At 38.3% G+C, this 19,773-nt stretch overlaps 1 protein-coding gene and 1 long non-coding RNA gene across 4 annotated transcripts in view; both read left to right on the forward strand.

The window, feature by feature from the left end:
• Positions 1-18,017, forward strand: part of LOC103096539 (uncharacterized) — a 37,215-nt gene extending 19,198 nt beyond the window's left edge. The window contains exon 2 of the long non-coding RNA XR_458720.2: positions 70-18,017. This is a non-coding gene — a long non-coding RNA (uncharacterized LOC103096539). The remainder of the gene's footprint in view (positions 1-69) is intronic.
• The window catches only part of CMIP (c-Maf inducing protein), a 278,542-nt gene that overhangs the window by 19,656 nt on the left and 239,113 nt on the right, over positions 1-19,773 (forward strand). The window lies entirely within an intron of this gene.

Below are 19,773 nucleotides of genomic sequence, written 5' to 3' on the forward strand. Positions count from 1 at the left end.
AATACTAATTATGTTTTCTTGAATTTTCATTAATTTTGTTAAACATTTACCAATTATATTTTAATTTAGGTCTTAGTGCAGCTGGTATATTTGACACTACTGATCTAGAACCTCTCCTTCAACTCACTTAGTCTAGAGATGTGTCAGTGGTGTTACCGGGGCTAACAAAGGTATTCTTAGTCCTATTTTAATACTCTTTTCCTGACAGTCATGTGGTCTCTCTGTGGGGGTGAAGGGAACTGAAGATATTTACTTTACAAAGTGCTTATAACTTGCTTTTCACATAGGGTCTTTTATGTTTTAATTAATTTACTTTCTGGATTAAATTCATTTCTCTGTTCTCCAAACTCTGGGAGTCTGATTTTCCCTGGTCTCTTTTCCCATCCAACAGAAGGAGGGATGACCAGTTGATCAACTAGTTCCAGATAAAGATGGAACTGCAGACAGAATCTTTCTGATTGGATCTTGACTCAAGAGGAATGGAGTTTGTAGGCCAAGGATAATGGTGTTCAATTTGGTGGAATATTTAAATTCTAATAAAAGCTTTGTTTCTACTGGTGATTCCAGACTCTTCTGTGGCATTGATTGGCTGGCTGGGCCACAGTGATGAAGAGGCAACCCTTCCTCTGCACATTGGAATTGTGTTCTGTTTCCTTGACTATGTCAAAATATTTTTTTACCCTTGTCTGAAGTTTCAAGGTTGACACCACTTGTCCATAAAATATTTATTTTAAAATTTAAAACCATTCTTCACTTTTTTATAGAACAAAACACAGCTGAAAAATCAAGTAAATTCACAGCATGAAAAGGATGGCATTGAGCAGCCTGATCAGCAAACAACATAGGATGTGTACTTTACATACAATTGCTCAGAAATAAAAATCCAAAGTGTTTATACTAGGAATTATGAGGACCTTGGGGATCTGAATTCTGTAAGTCCAGAGGAGAGACCCCCCCATAGAAAAGGAGAGAACAGATATTAGATATTCAAATCAAGATTTGTTTATATTTGTACATTTCAGAAAGATCATAAGAAGTAAGCACCTGAAGATGCTTTTCCAAAAAAAAGTTTTTGATGCTTTTTAAAAACATTATAATCATTTTGATTCTTAACCTGGGATCTACAAACAGCCCAGGGATCTAGTTTTCCATTAAAGAAGGCCATTAATTTGGATTGAGGAGAAAAATGACCACTTAATTTTCACTAACTTCTTTTTATTTATTTAAATAAAAGGTTTAAACCCTAACCTTCCATCTTAGTTGTCACTACTATGTATTGGTTCTAAAGCAGAATGGTAAGGGTGAGGCAATGGAGGTTAAGTGACTTGACCAGGGTCACATAGCTAGGAAGTGTCTGAGGCCACATTTGAACCTAGGAACTCCCATCTCTAGGCTTGACTTCCACTGAGCCAGTCAGCTGCCCCCTATTTTTACTAACTTCTAACTGAAATTTAGTATTTCTTCAGTTATAAATTTTTAAAAAAATATTCTGAGAAGGGATTCATAGGCTTCTCAGACTACTAAAGGGGTTATGAAAAAAATTGTTAATCAAAGTCAAAGGACACATCCACCTTGTTTACTAGCTTATGTGAAAGTTTTCTCACATATAGCTCTTTACCACTACTTTCCTTCAGTGCCAAGATTGGTCATTTTAATTATGATTCTCTAGGTTTTGCCTTGCTAGTCACTTTTTAATAGTCTGTGCATATAGTTGAATGTTGCTATCTAAATGAAGTCCCTATTAGTCAATTCAATTTGACAAACATCAAGTACCTACTATGTGCAAATTGCTTTATGAAATAGAAGAAGTAAGAAATTCATGCATATTGTAGATTTGAACATAGTTACTTTATCTTGGTCTCTGATGACTGCAAAGAGGCAGTTTGTTAAAGAAAGGGAAAAAAAATAGCCTCCATGCTAGAAACATAAACAGGTTGATGATTTCCCCCCTCTAGCTAACATTTGCTATGTATAATATATAATGTGTGCATGTATAGTTAGTTTCATGCAAATTATTTTCAACAACCAACCTGTTTTTTTCTGTTAACATTTTGTATGATATGAACTGCCTGTCATTTGAATGAATTAAAACCACCCCCAAACTGAATAATTTAAAATGGAGTATTTAAAAAACCCCCAACAACTTGACCATTCATTGACTGCTTTATTTGGCCCTTAGAGATCATCTAGTCCTACTCCCTCATTGCTGTATGAGGATTCTAAGGCCTCAAAAGGTTAAGTGCCTTGCCCAAGGTCCCACAGGTTAAATAAATAGCAGAGCTAGGATATGTACCCAAGCCCTTTGACTCTAGGTCCTGTACTTTCTACTACACAGTGCTACTTTTCTTAGTTGTATTCTTTGAACATTTTGCCCTAAATAGTATTCCTTTATAGATTATTATTATCCAATAAATTGAACAAACTGTATATTTCTAGTGAAGTTAAAAACCCAATGGATTATTTCTGAATTGTTTTTGGAATAGACAGTCCTAATTATGTTTATTTTCTCTGATCTGGTAATGTATATATTTTAAAAGTTTTTTTTTTAAGTTTTAAAACCTGATTTTTGTTTTTAAAGAACAGGGGGGGATTGTGTAGGATGTTAGGCAAAAGAAAACATGAAATTTCCTAGCTAAAAAGGTTTCTGGATTATGGAAGTGTGATGTGTAAAATAACAAACAGAAAAAAATCCCATACTACTAAGAGAGTTAAGAGGCATAGGATTGAAAGTGTTAATCAAGCCGGGTTTCCTACTTTACATTAGAGAGAATGTAAATTCCTTGAGAGCAGAGACTCACCATTTTTTTTTCTTCTGGTGTATACCTATCTAGACCAGGCCTTAGCGGTTTGTAGATGTTATGTTAATTGGATTGAGTTTCAGGTATAGATTTTTGGAGTTATGTGACTGTGAGTGTAAGAGCCAACCTTTGAGTGTGACTAGATGCTCTGTTAGGTCCTTTCCAGCTTTTAATATCCTAGATACCTGGAAAATAGGACTCTAACATGTCTTTACACCTTTCCTCTGAAACTTAGAGCAATTCTTAGCAACATTGATATCTATTACAAACTGTCTGTGACTTAGGAGAGCATCTTTCAGAGTTTCTTTGACCAACAACATTTATCACCCTGTGGCCTACCTTGGTGATGAGCTTCTTTGAATTTAGGTTAATCAGTCAGTCATTAAACATTTCTTAAGTACTGAGTAGGTGCCAGACACTGTGCTAATCCCTGGGGATACACAGAAAGGCTAAAGACAGTTAGTCCCTATTCTCTAGGCACTCACAGTCTAATGGATAGTAGGTAGGCTGGTTCTTGAATGGCAGACACAGTCTGTTTTGCACTTGTCAGAGCTTGTACTTCTTTGCTGGTGTAGTTTTTGAGAACCCAGGGTCACACACCAACAAGAGGCACCCAGGGGAGAACTTTTAAGTGTTGACTTGATGGCCAGGACCAAAGGACCAGGAGAATAGCTTGAGGCAACCGTACATTTTATTTAAAAAACAAACAAACAAAAAAATCCCTCCTAAACTTTAGCAAAACAATAGCAATAATAACCTATTTTTACTCTTTTCCTTCCTGATCTCTTTTTCATCAGTACTTATAAAGTTTTGGCCATGATTATTTCTTATACAGCTGAATTCGTTGTCAGCCACCCCTAAGAGGCTAAGGATAGGGCAGCTGGGGCTCTGTTCCTTACGCCCTGAGGTGTTTCTACCTGCCCCTGACTTGTCTGGCTCATGTTTTGTCCTTGGTGCTTGTCTCAAATGCCAAGATTATTTATGTCAGCTCTGGCCCATGTGGATATTGTTCTTTGCTCTTGTAGCACTTCATATCAGCCTACCTCAATTTTATGTGTACGTTTCTTGAATGTCATTTTTACAGTGTACTTAATACTAATACTTAATACTCATCTCAGTGCTACAGAAATGTGAATTGTTGATAATGACTTCTATTATTATTTTCATTAAGATTTTTAGTCATCAACCTAAATTGGGTATAAAGTAGATTAGGTATAAAGTATAAATGGTAGACTTAGTCAAATCATTCCAACTGTTGAACATTTAGATTGTTTCCAAGTTTTTGCTCTTACAAATAGAGCAGCTGTGAATGTACAAAGTGGCATTTTTTCCTTTTAATAATATTCTTAGGATAAAGTCCTTGCAGAGAAAGCAGTACGTCAAAGGGTATGGTCAGTTTTATTTTAACTTCCATTGTATATTCTCAGATTATTCTCCTGAAACTTGCACCAGTAGTTATTTATGTTCTTATGTGTCCCCAGTGGTCCTGTTTGTACAGAATTCTTGCCTTTGGACCTAGAAGTACAGGAATGCAAAAGTTTTCTTTTGCCAACTAAAGCTGAAAATATGGAATGGATAAACTTTGTAGGTTTCACTTGCTTTAAAGATGGCCTCATTTTTTTCTTAGTGATAATGTAAATGAACAGGATTCAGGGATCAGGGGGTCTATACAGATTGCACCCTTTGAACCAATAGAATCTGAGCTCAGAAGGGGAATTGACTTCTTGGATGTTTGGAAAAGTTTCTGTACTGAGAGTTTTTTCTGTATTAAAGGATTTCGGGTGCCAATGTGATAGAATAGAAGAAGTCCTAGATTTGGAGTGAGAAGATCCAGGTTCAGTTACTTAGTACTTGTGTGACTGTAAGGCAATTATTTAAGCTCTCTAGGCCTCAGTGTCCTAAGGGCCTATGAAATTAAAGCATTGGATTGGATGGACTCTGAGTTCCCTTTCAGACCATATACATGATCTAGTGATTAGCCATTAAAAAGATTTGAGAATGACTGCTGGAGGGGAGGAGAAGGCAGCAGGTCAAAGGAAAAAGGTCAGAGTGGTACAGTAGAGTGGTAGAGTACATAGAGTGCTGGACTTGGTGTCAAGAAGTCCTGAATTCAAATGTAGTCTAGCTCTGTGACCCTGATCAAACCACTTAACCTGTCAGCCTTAGTTTCTTCATCTGTAAAATGGGGAGGATAATAGCACTTACTAGGGTTGTTTTGAGAATAAAATGAAATAGCATTTGTAAATAACTTTGCAAATCATTATCCTCCTCATCATCCTGTGACATTCAAAGGTATGGACTGAAGAAGCCTGAAGCCTGGGAAATCTTCTTGAGTGCCATGTTACCAGCAGCCACATTTCCTGGGACATTCATAGATGTCACCATAAAGTTAAGAATTGAAAATCAGTCATTCAACAGCTTTATTAAGTACCTGCTCTGTGCCAGGCCCTATGTTCAGTACTGGGAATACAAAGCCAAAACTGAAACTATCTCTGACTTTGAAAAGCTTGATTGGAGAAGAACACATATGCATATACACTTATACAAAAATGAAAGGAAAGACGCAGGCAACTGCTCATTTCCTTATTTCCTGGGTTTCCCCTTTCTCTGACCTTTTTCCTTTGACCTGCTGCCTTCTCCTCCCCTCCAGCAGTCATTCTCAAATCTTTTTAATTTTTTGATTCTTTACTCCTATTGCCCAGGGCTCTTGCCACTTTCTGTGTATTTTATAAGCACAGAAATCAATCCCACTCTACATAGATCATAGATAATTATAATTCACATTTGAATAGTACTATAAAGCATTGCAAAATGCTATTCTCACAACCACCCTTTGATTTAGAGTGGAAAAGTCTTGGAGATTATCTCAGGTTGCCTCTCTAGAAAATACAAGGATTGGGCTAGATGAACTGTAAGCTCTTTTTGAATCCTAAACCCTATGATTGTATGAGCAAGTTCAATACCCCCATCTTACAAATGAGGAAAGTGTGGCCTAGAGAAGTGACTTGCTCATTGTTACACATGGTAAATATGGTAAATGGAAGAGCCTTGTTGTTGACATTGTTAACTCAAAACTATGCAGAACCCTGTCCTATGTCTAGTTGATTTTGATGGTTAGGAAGGAACTAGAGCCCTATCAAAGCAAGGAATCAGTCAAGCATTTACTAAGCTCTTAAAATATTACCAGTACTATGATAAGCACTAGGGATTCAAAGAAAAGCAAAAACAGCCCTTAGAAGAGAGTGACCTGTTTCATTTTTTCTGCTTAAGTTCTCTTGTTCCCTTTACTGGGAAGAAAGGAGTTTGGGAAATGCTGTTTTTGGAGGTACTTATGCTCTGACTTAGACCTGGTCCTTGATCCCTTTTTTCCCCTTTCTCAATTTCAAAAAGTAACTTTTCTTTGGCTCAGTTTTCCCCCTGTTTCAAAGGGGCCTGGAAATAGGTGCTCCTGGACATCCCTTCCTTACCCTTGGGATGAACCAGGAGAAAAAGCTGAGATGCTGTGATTCCTGCATCTTGATATAAAGCCAGTCGTTAAACATACTTTAGTTTCCCCAAACAGAGCTCTGGCCTCCATTTGTGTAGGAGAGGGGCCCAGAACATAATGCTTTATCAGGATACCGAGCAGATTCCTAGGTGAGGCCTGGAGAGTGTGGCTTTTCTTTCCTCATCAAAGTGGAGAGCTTTGACCTTTGGCCAGGTGCTGGCAGTTGTTTTTAGGTAACTCATATGATAGTTGTTCTTTTAAATGACTATGTTTCCTGAAGATCTGAATGACTTCTTCAGTCATCTGTGTTTTGTAGTTGACCAAAGTGTATTTTATCTTTTGCAGAAGTTGTGAGTGGGAGGAAGGATAAACCACTTCCTCTGTAGCTTTCTGATTTATCAGGCACAACTTTGACAGTTTCAGTTTGAAGAGGAAAATGAAAAAAAAATTAAATAAAACCTGTCTCAGCATTTACTATTCTCTGCCTTGTTTTCCATTAACGTGATTGCATTCCTGGGCCTGGCTTAACCTCGGCTTTTGGGGCCTCATGAGGCCTTTCAAAATTCCTTTATTGTTGCAGTGCTGATTTCTTAATTTCTGCATGTCCATTTGCAGATTAGGGGAATTGGAGTCCTGAGACTGAGACTTTTAAATACTTTTAGGTAGCTGGTTTTTTCATCCTGTTGTTGTGATGCAGCTAGCCTCAATGTTGCTGGGGTACTCTTCTGAGAACATAAAAATATTAGCTGGCATTTATAGGGAGTTTTCAGGTTTATGAAAATCACAACATAGATTCTCTCTTTCACTTGTCCCAACAACCCTGTGAGATCATTCTGAACCTCAGAGAGAGTCACATTACTTATTGATAGTCACCCAGCTGTCCGAGGCCAAATCTTCTTGACTTCAAGTCCAGCCTTCTAACCATTTTGCCACATGACTCCCAAGTCAGACTTGATTAGCTAACCAATAAATTTTGGGTTCCATCCTCTGATCTTAGGGATTTTTACTTGAGACAAAGATAAGAATGTTGCTGGATATGTGGGGCCATAGCAAAACCTCTGCTCCTTTGTAATCTGCAAAAATATTGTCTTACTATCCTGTAGACCCAGTGCTTGTGCATGGTTTCTCTTCCAGCTAAATCTGAGATTTAATGTATTAGTTCATTGTGTTAGTACATGATAATATGATAATAAAAATTCTTCTGATGAAGGTTTTCAATTATAGCACATCCCTCAGCTACATACATAGTTCCTTTGCAACCCATTTCCCACTTAAATCCCCCTCTCCCTAAATTTAACCCCTCCTTAGGGAGTTTTTGTTACCAGAATTCTTATATCCTTATTCCTTGGGTTGCTTACTTGTTGATGCTGCAACTGCTTTTTGTTGGGGGAAGCTCAAGCCACCCTGAAATGGGTAGGGAGAAGGCTGCAGCAGTACTATGGAGCAGGCCTAAGGGAATAAGTGTGGGTGGTAGTCATGCTTTTCTGTAATACTTCCTTTTGATTTTGAGAATAGTTGAATTCATAGGAAAATAGACATAGAACCAGGCCATGGGTTTATGGGGGAAATGATATTATTGAGGAATTGGGACCACCGGTTTTGTACCTGAGGATAGGATAGTACAAGAAAAAAAATGATCCAAATGGCAACAGGATTTTTATATTTATGTACATATTTTAATTTTTATAAATTTTATTTAGATATATAGACCACAAGGCACAAGACCACAGTTGAACCTGTCACAAGCCCCCAAACAGTTAAAGCAGAACATCATAGGGAATGACTGTAACATGTAAGTGCATGTCAGCATGTTTTGCCTTTTGCTAAAAGGAAGGATGGTTATAGTTTATGAATTAGCACTACCGTTGCCTGATAATTTTGGATGAAAGTTTTCTTGATTTGTATGGTTGTAGTGGCATATTATATCATTTTCTGGGTTTTGCTTTGTTCTCATTTGAATATTTCCAATTTATCCTGAAATATGGATCATTCCTATTGTTTTCAAGTTATCTCTCCCATTAGATGGTGAGCTCCTTTTTCTTTTGTTTCCTCAGTGCTTTGCACAGTGCTTGTCCCATAATAGGTGCTTAATAAATGCTTCTTCTTTTGACTTCAAACAAGTCTGAGAAAATTTAGTTCAGAAATAAAATGTTGCCAGCTCTAAGTCTTAGGACCCGGTAAGTCCCCATCTTGTCTTAAGTTTCAGAGTAGAATCAGTGTGTCTTCTTTTTGGCCTGACTTTTGGCTAACTCTATAGGTCAGAGAACCTTGGATGGTGTAGGTGGTTCTAGAACATGTCTTAGGAAGGTATGATACCCAGGTATCTCAGTGGTTAGAGTGCTGGACATGGAGCTAAGAACATTTAAATTCAAATCTGGCTTTAGATATTTACCATCAGTGTGATCCCAGGCAAGTCACTTTACCCTGTTTGCCTCAGTTTCTTCATCTTGAAAAGGAGCTAGAGAAGGAAATGGCAAACTACTCCAGTATCTTTGCCAAGAAAACCTCAAATGGAATCACGAAGAGTTGGACAGGACTGAAACAACTGAACAACTAAAATGTGCTAGGAATTGTTCTGAGTATTATGATCTAAAGAAAAGCAGAAACTTGGTCTGACTCTTATCTAATTTACCGTCTCTTAGAGTAAAAAACATGCAAATAGCTAAGTACATACAAGATGCAATATAAATGGAAGATAATCTCTGAGGTAAGGAGTTTAGAGAGCATAGAGACTAGAAGCTAGGCTGGAGCCAGGGCCTGGAAAAGAAGGCCTCTTGAAGAAGGTTGAATTTGAGCAGAGTGGGAGAGGAAGCTAGAGAAGCTAGAAATTGGAGGTAAGAAAGGAGAATGTGGTAGGTTAGCATTGGCTCAATTGACAATCACATAATCAAAGAAGAGGAGGTTAATCAAACATGTGACTTGGAAAGGAATGTGGTCTAACAAGGTGGTAGCTAGGACTCTGCTGCAAATAATGTCCTGCTCAGGAATTCTCTTGTCCTTTGGACTGAAGATTTGGCAATACAATAATCAATAAGTATCATGACCACGAGTCTGATATATGAACCCATAAGATACAATATCAAAATACCAATCATTCTTTCAAGATGCTAATATACCTGGTATGCTACAATTTTAGAAACCAAATTCCAGAAAGTTTAGAAATGAATGAGGAGAGGAATTGGAGGCAGATATTTTGAGCAGAGGTGTCATACATGCTACCTGATCAAATGTTGTCTGAACCCAAATTAAAATGGGAAATATTTATCACAATATATAAAAATATAATAGAAAACAGATAATGTTGATATGTGATTTACTAAGTCAGTATGTGGCCATCAAAGATCCTTAGGTAAGGTTTTGCAGTCCCATTTCTATTTGAGGTTGATATCATTAGTGTAGAGAGCTTTCTCCAAAGGAATTTAACTGAGAAAAGGAGGAGAGATATAGGATGATACAGCTTATAGAGATAGTTGGATCAGATGAGGGTTTTTATCGATGGGGGAAACATGGGCCTGTTTGGAGGAAGCTGGAACCAGTAGATTGGGAGAGAGTGAAGATTAGAAACAGTGTGGATGATAAAGGAGGCAATTGCTGGAGAAGATGGGAGGGGATAGGATTCAGTGTATATGTAGAAATGTCATGGTAGGGAGAAGGGCCATCTCTTTATAGAGGGCAGATGAAGGATGATATAGTGGGGGGAAGAAATTTGAGGGATATGAGAAGAGAAGTTGGAGATAAGGGAGAGCTCTTGGTGAATGACCTCAGGTTTTGTTTTTTTTTTTGAGAGGCTGGAGGAGAGAGATAAAGGTGAGAGCCTCATTGAGATAATGCAGCATAAATTTGTAGTGGACCTGGAGTCAGCACATTATAAATATTTTCTCTAGTTCTCTTCAGCAATGTGTGAACAGTGAGAGTAATCCATGTTTGGAGTTTAGTAAGGCATGATCTGAGAGAGGGCAGAGAAGGCAAGAGTTTCCAACATGGAGGATAGCGTAGGGTTGAACTTATTTGCCAAAGGTTGATTGATGGTAAGGAAAGGGAGCCAGTGCAGAGGTGATGGACTAAGAAAGAACTGAAGGGTGGAAGTCAATTCTTACTTTTATCCAGAATTGTTTTTATTAGGTGGACTGATATTCTACAAAATATTTTGGGTAGAGAAAGTAAGGCCCTAATCTCTCTCAGTAAACAAATTGCAAAGAGTAATAAATGATTTGTGAATGATCACATGTTAGGTAAGCTGGAAATGACAGTTTGCAAAATCATTTTCCTTGCTTACTTTGCAATGATTTTATATAATAGGAAGTAGATGGAACTTTAGAAATCATCTAGTTTTATGGTAACTCCCTTGGTTGGTCATTTACCATTTTATCAGAAATGCTAGCACTTTGCCCATGGGCTGAACTACCTGAGAACCTCACTGCTAAGAATGATGTAATTATACTAAGGTGACTAGGCATTTGTAATTTTGTATTTAAATGATTATTGCACAGGGTTAAGTGACTTGCCCAGGGCCACTTATAGCTGTGTGACTCCTGTATTAGTCCCTTAACTCTGCCTCAGTTTCCTCATCCATAAAATGAGGAGGAAATGGCAAACCATTCCATATCTTTGCCAAGAAAACCAGTCAGACAGGACTGACAAATGTCTTATTGCATACTCCGGAGTAGCAGATCCCTAATGAGGTCTGGGGACCATTGAGGGTCCCTAAGATCCTTCTGGGTGGTATTTGAGATCAAAATTTTTTTCCAGAGAGCTAGTTATTAAACATTGTCAGCACATCAGTGGATATAACTCAATAAACAAAAGCTTTTTGGTGGGGTCTTCAATAATTTTTAGGCATGTAAAGGGGTCCAAAAACTAAAAAGTTTTGAGAAATTCTGCTTTAGAGTAATCCAAAGACCTGACAAAGTTAGGACTAATTTTTTACCATCTGCATAATTTGGCTTTTAGCATAGAGACTCATTCTCATGACTGGGTGCCCACATAGAGACTGCTCTATCATTCTCATGGTTGGATGCTAGAGCCTGCTCCATCATTCTTATGGCTGGGTGTTGGCATGAAGGCTGCTCTGTCATTCCCATGGGATTGAAGCAGAGTCCTCTCTGTTGTTCTTTTTGCCTAGCAGAGATTGTTGCCTAAGGCAACAGATTTATTTCTTTTCAGGTCTGAACCATAGCTGAGGGCTCTCTTTGTCCTTTTTCATTGGCTTTAAATATTTGTTCCATTTTAAAGACATTCATTGCCTTGAAAGGCTATGAATTTAAAAGTTTACCTATCTTCCCTCATAAGACTTTGGCTTCGTTTGATACCTCACCTACATGATGTTCCATATACAATCAATTGCCAAGGCTTTTTGATTCTTCTCCATGACATTCCTCACTCCTCTTTTTCCATTCCCATTCCAATTATTCTAACTCAGGCCCTCATCACCTCTCACCTGGACTACCCTAACAGTGCTTCCTGTTTTCAGTCTCTATCTCCTCTCCAATCACTCTTCCTAAGTGGATTTCCTAATACCCAAATCTGATGGCTTCAGTGTCTTACTCAAAAACCTCCAGAGGCTCACTGTTGTCGAGTAAAATGCAAGCACCTCAGCCTGGCTTTTAGGGTTTCCCACATTCTTTCTCCAGCTTATTTTTTTTTTCATGGTATTGCCCTTTATTCACTCAACATGCTAGCCAAAGTGTACTATTCCCTAATCTTTTCCTGCCTTTTACCTATGTTCATTTGTGTGTGTTGTTCACTGGGCCTAGAATGATCTCTCCACTATCCCCATCTGTCAACATCCTTCCCCTCCTTCAAAGACCAGTTCAGATGCTGTCCATGAAGCTTTCCTTTTTTATTTCAGCTTGAAGTGTTCTTTCACATTTTAGGTCTTCTTTGACCTTTTTATTTGACCTCTTCTGTGAATTTAATTTTTTCCAAATTATATTTGAATTATTTGTATAGATATTTTCAGCCTTTCATTGAATTGTAAGCTTTCTTGAGGGCAACCACTGGGTCACTTTTCTTCTTTGTATTCTAACTGGTCCTGTTGTACATTGTGGGCAATAGGTGCTGAATAAGCATATGCTGACTTGAATGGATTTTAAGAGAAAGTAGAGAGCCAGATTAAGATGGGAAAATGGGAGTAGGGTGGGGAAGGAGAAGCTCAGCCAAACCTTGAGCAGGATATGACAGAAATGGCCACTTCTGTTCATGAGAAAAAAATAGACGTGTTTGTAAGCAGAGTCAAATAAGAGGTAACACTGGGTTAAGGAACCACAAAGTAAAAAGTTGGATGGTGGCCTCAGGTGACACTGAGCCCCCTTCTATAGTTTTAAAGAGCAAACCTTTGTTAATGAGCTAAAGCTTTGTATTTTGTTTTCACCTCATGTGCAATACTCCTCTTACATTGTATAGCAGTGTGTATTTGGAGACCCATAACTATTGTGAATGGTGCCATGAAGAATGATCCTTGAGGCTTTTATTAGGCCCTTTTTCAAGAAACAGCTCATCCTTGTGTGGGATTCCTCTGCCCCTACACTCTCAGGGGCCTATGCTGGAGGTTGCATACTTGAGCCAGCCAAGCCACTTACAAGGAGCTGTTGCAAGGGCTATTTTCCAAGCCAAGTCTGTCTCCCATACCTCTCTCTCAATACATTTTAATTCTCTTTCAGCTCTTTCTCCTCCCTCTTCCTCTCTTTCCTATTCTTTCTCCCCCTTTCCCCCTACTTTTCCTCTTCCCTTGTTAATACCTCTACTTTCCTTGCCTAGTCTTTCCACTAGCTTCCTCCTTTCTCTCTTTACTGCCTTAATTTAACCCACACTAGGCATATTGTTATAGTAGAAAGAACTGAATTTGGAATCACAAGATACTTCAGAGCATTGATCATACCCCCCAAAAATGTGATGCTCAGAATGGAGCACAACAATGGATCCTTGAATCTTGACCTTTAGTGTTTATTATCATAGACCAGTGGCTTCTCCACTTTGGGTCCATTTCCTCCTATGTAAAGTATGAGAGTATTGGACTAGATTAGAGGTGCCAAATATGGCAATCCCAAATGCAGTCAAACCAGGTTAAAATACTTAACATAATCAACAAATAATCAACAAATCAACAAAAATCAAATAAAACATAGATAATGTCAGTAAGCCATTTTTTTATTTTATAATATTTTATTTGATCATTTCCAAGCATTATTCGTTAAAGACAAAGATCATTTTCTTTTCCTCCCCCACCCCCCATAGCTGACGCATGTTTCCACTGGGTATCACATGTGTTCTTGATTTGAACCCATTGTCATGTTGTTAATATTTACATTAGAGTGTTCGTTTAGAGTCTCTCCTCTGTCATGTCCCCTCAACCGCTGTAGTCAGGCAGTTGCTTTTCCTTGGTGTTTCTACTCCCACAGTTTATCCTCTGCTTGTGGATAGTGTTTTTTTCTCCTGGATCCCTGCAGATTGTTCAGGGACATTACACCGCCACTAATGGAGAAGTCCATTACGTTCGATTATACCACAGTGTATTAGTCTCTGTGTACAATGTTCTCCTGGTTCTGCTCCTCTCGCTCTGCATCACTTCCTGGAGGTTGTTCCAGTCTCCATGGAATTCCTCCACTTTATTATTCCTTTGAGCACAATAGTATTCCATCACCAACATATACCACAGTTTGCTCAGCCATTCCCCAATTGATGGGCATCCCCTCGTTTTCCAGTTTTGGGCCACCACAAAGAGTGCAGCTATGAATATTTTTGTACAAGTCTTTGTGTCCATTATCTCTTTGGGGTACAGACCCAGCAGTGCTATGGCTGGATCAAAGGGTAGACATTCTTTTGTCGCCCTTTGGACATAGTTCCAAATTGCCCTCCAGAATGGTTGGATCAGTTCACAGCTCCACCAGCAATGAATTAATGTCCCTACTTTGCCACATCCCCTCCAGCATTCATTACTTTCCTTTGCTATCATGTTAGCCAATCTGCTAGGTGTGGAGTGATACCTCAGAGTTGTTTTGATTTGCATCTCTCTGATTATAAGAGATTTAGAACACTTCTTCATGTGCTTATTAATAGTTTTGATTTCTTTATCTGAGAATTGCCTATCCATGTCCCTTGCCCATTGGAGAATGGCTTGATTTTTTGTACAATTGATTTAGCTCTTTATAAATTTGGGTAATTAAACCTTTGTCAGAGGTTTCTATGAAGATTTTTTTCCCAATTTGTTGTTTCCCTTCTGATTTTAGTTACATTGGTTTTGTTTGTACAAAAGCTTTTTAATTTGATGTATTCAAAATTATTTATTTTACTTTTTGTGATTCTTTCTATGTCTTGCATGGTTTTAAAGTCTTTCCCCTCCCAAAGGTCTGACATGTATACTATTCTGTGTTTACCTAATTTACTTATGGTTTCCTTCTTTATGGTTAAGCATTCACCCATTTTGAATTTATCTTGGTGTAGGGTGTGAGGTGTTGCTCTATTCCTAATCTCTCCCACACTGTCTTCCAATTTTCCCAGCAGTTTTTATCGAATAGTGGATTTTTGTCCCAAAAGCTGGGATCTTTGGGTTTATCGTATACTGTCTTGCTGAGGTCGCTTGCCCCCAGTCTATTCCACTGATTCTCCTTTCTGTCTCTTAGCCAGTACCAAATTGTTTTGATGACTGCTGCTTTGTAATATAGTTTAAGGTCTGGGACTGCAAGGCCCCCATCATAGGTGTTTTTTTTTTCATTATTTCCCTGGATATCTTTGATCTTTTGTTATTCCAGATGAATTTTGTTATGTTTTTTTCTAAATCAGTAAAGAAATATTTTGGGAGTTCAATGGGTATGGCACTAAATAGATAAATAAGTTTGGGTAGGATGGTCATTTTTATTATATTGGCTCGTCCTATCCATGAGCAGTTAATGTTTTTCCAATTGCTCAAGTCTAGTTTTAGTTGTGTGGAGAGTGTTTTGTAGTTGTGTTCATATAGTTCCTGTGTTTGTCTTGGGAGATAGATTCCTAGGTATTTTATTTTGTCTAAGGTGATTTTGAATGGGATTTCTCTTTCTAGTTCTTGCTGCTGAGCTTTGTTGGAGATATATAGAAAAGCTGATGATTTATGTGGGTTTATTTTGTATCCTGCAACTTTGCTAAAGTTGTTGATTATTTCAATTAGCTTTTTGGTTGAATCTCTAGGATTCTTTAAGTAGACCATCATGTCATCTGCAAAGAGTGATAACTTGGTCTCCTCCTTGCCTATTTTGATGCCTTCAATTTCTTTTTCTTCTCTAATTGCTACTGCTAGTGTTTCTAGTACAATGTCAAATAGTAGAGGTGATAATGGGCATCCTTGTTTCACTCCTGATCTTATTGGGAATGCATCTAGTTTATCTCCATTGCAGATGATATTAGCTGATGGTAGTAAGCCATTTTCTAAGACAATATACAGGATGTAGGGATTTTTATGGAGAGTTTAGTGGTCCCCATTTCTATTTGACTTTAGGTGACTGTAAGGTCCCTTCCATAGATAAATCTGTCATCTTTTTATAGGCCTACTCTAGACCTTCCGAGCCATCCACTGGAATAGATTTAACTCCCTTTTCCCAAGCAGACTTTTTGGTACCATCATGTGGCCACTCCCTTCATTGTTTCTCAAGTCCTCCACACATTTCCATGGTATGGTATGGCCTAGCCCAGGGCCGGAAAGAATGGGGAAGCTTTGCCCCAAGTCCCTTTGGTGTCTGCCTCATGGAGCAGGTACTCAGCTGTGGCTGCTAGCAGTGCCTGGATGAGAAGGAAAGAACTGCAGCTGGTTGTATTTGCTAAAATTTCCAGTGGGCGGAGTGTGGTCTAGTGGTGTCAGAAGCAGAGCCCACGGCTCTATTTTAGTTTTCTCGTTGACTCATTTCGTAAACTCAGAAAAGTCACTTAAATCTCACCAGCCTTGAGTAAAATGGTGGCTTGAGCCTCCCTTTTCAACATAGCATTCATTCCTTGGGCAGGGGGTAGGATGTGCTGCTCCTCAGTCAGTGAAAACAGGATCTATTTGTTTAAAGAGAAGAGTGGCTACAGTGGGGACAGACCATTTCCAAACAAGCTTTTCCTTTGCTTTCTCTGGGCCTTACCTGCCTTCTCTCTTCTTGCTATTTCATGGCTCTCCAAACAGCTGGAGCTCCAAGGGGTAGGAGCACCTTTTCCCCCAGACGCTTCCGAAGAAACACTAGGTGGTCTGGAGTTAGAAAACTAACTAGACCAGGAGTCAGAAGACTGGAGTTGGAGGCCCAGTTTTGCCCCTAACTTGCTGGGACATGTCACTTCAATTTAGACTTGACTTTCCTCCTCTGTAAGATTACCAGGGTGACCTTATATTTTCAAAGATCCCTCCTGCCCAAATGATAATAATAGATAATAGATAGCACTTATACAGGTTTACTTTACTTTAAGGTTTACAAAACTATGTATAGCATCTCATTTTATTCTCAAAATAAACTGGGGAGATAGGTGCTGTAGTTGTTGGTATTATTGTTCCCATTGTACAGATGAAGAAAGTGAGCCATTCAAAAGTTAAGTGACTTATTCAGGGTCACACAGCTAGTAAATACCTTGAGGCTAGATTTGAACTCAGGCCTTCCTGCCTCTACATCCAGGGACCTATCCCTTTTGTCACTCTGTGCCAACTCTAGCAGAGAAGTCTTTTCTCCAAATTACTAGTTTCTGGCCTGGGTCACCATTTCTTGAGGGGACTCCAGCCATGCTATCATTTCACTCCTGATACAGTTAACTCTTTAACTTCCTCTCTTAGGAACCCTTCTTCCCTCTCTCTTCAGAGGCCCCCTTTATGCCTTTTCCCTCCCCCTATTATAATGGAATCTTCTTGGGAACAAAGCTATACACCCCCCACCCCCCACCCCTTTTTGTGTTTGTATCTCCATAACATCGCTATCTTGGATATATAGTAAGTGCTTAAATCCTTTATCTACCTGTCTACCTATCTTCCAGGTCTAAGCAGAGATTTGGTGATTCTCTTCTATCTCATTGACAGTCAGTTCCCACCCACACAGATTACATCTACAAATCCACTAGCAAGCAATCACATGCTTTCCCATATTTTTTCCAATTTATTTCATTAATAAATTCTGAGGTCTTCTTATTCCCTTCCCCCTCTTTCTCTTGTTGGGAGGGGTAAAATGAAACAGTTTTTTTGGGGGGTGTATGTGTAATCCATGTAAATCGATATTTTTGTCAGATTTATCAAAAGCAATAGGATTTCAGGTAGAAATGGTTTCATGAACCAAGATAATAGATTGAAAACCAGAAAAGATCATTTAGAATAAACCTTTGATTTTAGAAATGTAGAAACTGACACCCAAAAAAGTTAATGCTTTCTTCCCTAAAGTCACACAGGTAACAAATAAAGCTGGGATTTGAACTTTGAACCTTTGATATCAAAATTTGTAATCTTTTCACTCTACTATTTTGCCTTTTAAATGAAAACTTGGTTACATTTTGCCTTTGAAAACCCAAGAAGGAAATAGCCTTATACTTAATATTTTAGCAGAATAGATAGGAGGGACTTGGCATTATGTTTCCAAATGTACCCTGTTTAATTTGTTTCATAAACCTTGTATAGGTATTATGTAGCTCTTCTCATTAGATTGATGGACAAATAAATAGTTTGTGCAGGAACGAAGTTGGCAACATCTTCTAACTGTTTGAAAAAAAAAAATAGGTCACCCTTGGAAAGTTTGGCCCTGAATGCTCAAGGGAAAGATATAGGAGAATGATATCTCCAGCATGTCAAAACTGCGTAACCCTGCTGGAGAATAGTTCCTATTTGCTATGAGTTTGCTTTCCAGACTTCCAGAAAGCAGAGACACTATATGAATATTTGCAATACAAATTTATTTGCTCCATTCAGAAAGCTTCTCAAGGCCATCTTTGAAATCAGAAATATTTCCCAGAGTGGAAGGGAAATGGGGGAAAGGTATTGAGAAAGAAGCATGCTGTGACCTGCAAAAAGGAATGCATGTGAAAGTTCTTCCTGGAACAGATAATTGCTTGATGTATTATTGTCTGGCTAGCCTAATTTCATTGTTTGGAGTTTGAAGAAAAGTGTGTGGAGATGGGCTTTTCCATGGGCATGTCCTAGATTTCTTAATGGGTAGCTTCCTGCAGATAGCCAAGCAGGTATTTCCCAAATTTGAAATAGACTTTTTGCCTGATTTTCTTGAATATATGTTGGTATGGTCCATTCTAATAATTCCAAGACTGCTAGTTGAAAAAAGACTATTATCACTACCCTGCCTAGTCAACTGAAGAGGAATCTTTGGATTAGTCCCTGCTTAGCTTTGTATGACTTAGTGACATATCTAGCTGAGCCTGCCACCTCCTCCTAAATGTTAATCTGAGAGAGTTTGGAAGGAAAGAAACAAAGTAAATTTAAAAACCATGATAGTGTGTTAAAGACCCTGCCAGATGTTGTCAAATGTTTACATGTTCCTAATTGGAATGTTGTGCTCCATTCTGGGCATCACATTTTAGGGAGGGTATGATCATTGTCTTGAAGTATCTAAAGGGCTGTCTTGTGGAGGAGCAATTAGATTTATTCTGCTTGGCAGATTTCAGCTCATTAGAAGGAAACATTTCTTAACAATTAGAGCTGTCCAGCAGGTAAGTGGCTGCCTCTTGAAGTTATGAGTTCCCTGTCACTGAAAGGGTTCAAGAAACTATTAAATGGATGTTGGAGAGAAGATTGTGTACTGGGTGACTTCTGAGGGTCTCCCATCCCCAATTTTGGAATGCCTTGAAAATCATTTAAGAGCACTTCTTAACAATACTCAAAATCCAGCTTTAGAAAATTTGTTCTGCAGAAAGTGATTCTTGGATTAAACTCAGAGGCTAGTTTCTCTAGGGGAGACAGGAGTGGTGGTGATAACATATGTAGAATTTATATTGTAATGGGACAGGTCTGAGTTTACCTGGAAGCAAAGAAGAAGTTGAGGAGTTGGGGAAAATAGAAAATGAATGCTTAAATATATTCATCTGGTGTTGATTGGACCTTAGCCCACCAGTCAATGAATGCTCCCAAGTGTTTTGGAGGCCCCAGTACATTTTCTTTCTTTCTTTTTTTTTTGGTTCTGTGGTAACTGTTGCCTCTGTTTCTAATGAAATTAATTCATATCATTCATCCTGTTTTCCTTTTTATAAAATGAATTTTATCAATAATTAAAAAATAAATAATTGTCACTTCATATCTCTCTCCCCAACCCCCTACCAAAATAGAGTTCTATTTTGTAACAAAGATAAACAGGTAAGCAAAACCAATGGATTATAGTATCTTTCAGCATATGTAATATTTGTAATCCACATTCCTTTCCCCTTCTACCTTCCCCCCTATTTTTTGAGTTGAGGAATTTTATTGGTATTTTATTCTCTGGAACCAATATTAATTATTGCCATTTACCTTTCAGTGTTGTTTTTGTTTAAATTTTTATAGTACTTGTGTATATATTTGTTATATAAAAT

The sequence above is a fragment of the Monodelphis domestica genome, chromosome 1 (assembly GCF_027887165.1).
Source record: "Monodelphis domestica isolate mMonDom1 chromosome 1, mMonDom1.pri, whole genome shotgun sequence".
Taxonomy (NCBI): Eukaryota; Metazoa; Chordata; class Mammalia; order Didelphimorphia; family Didelphidae; genus Monodelphis; species Monodelphis domestica.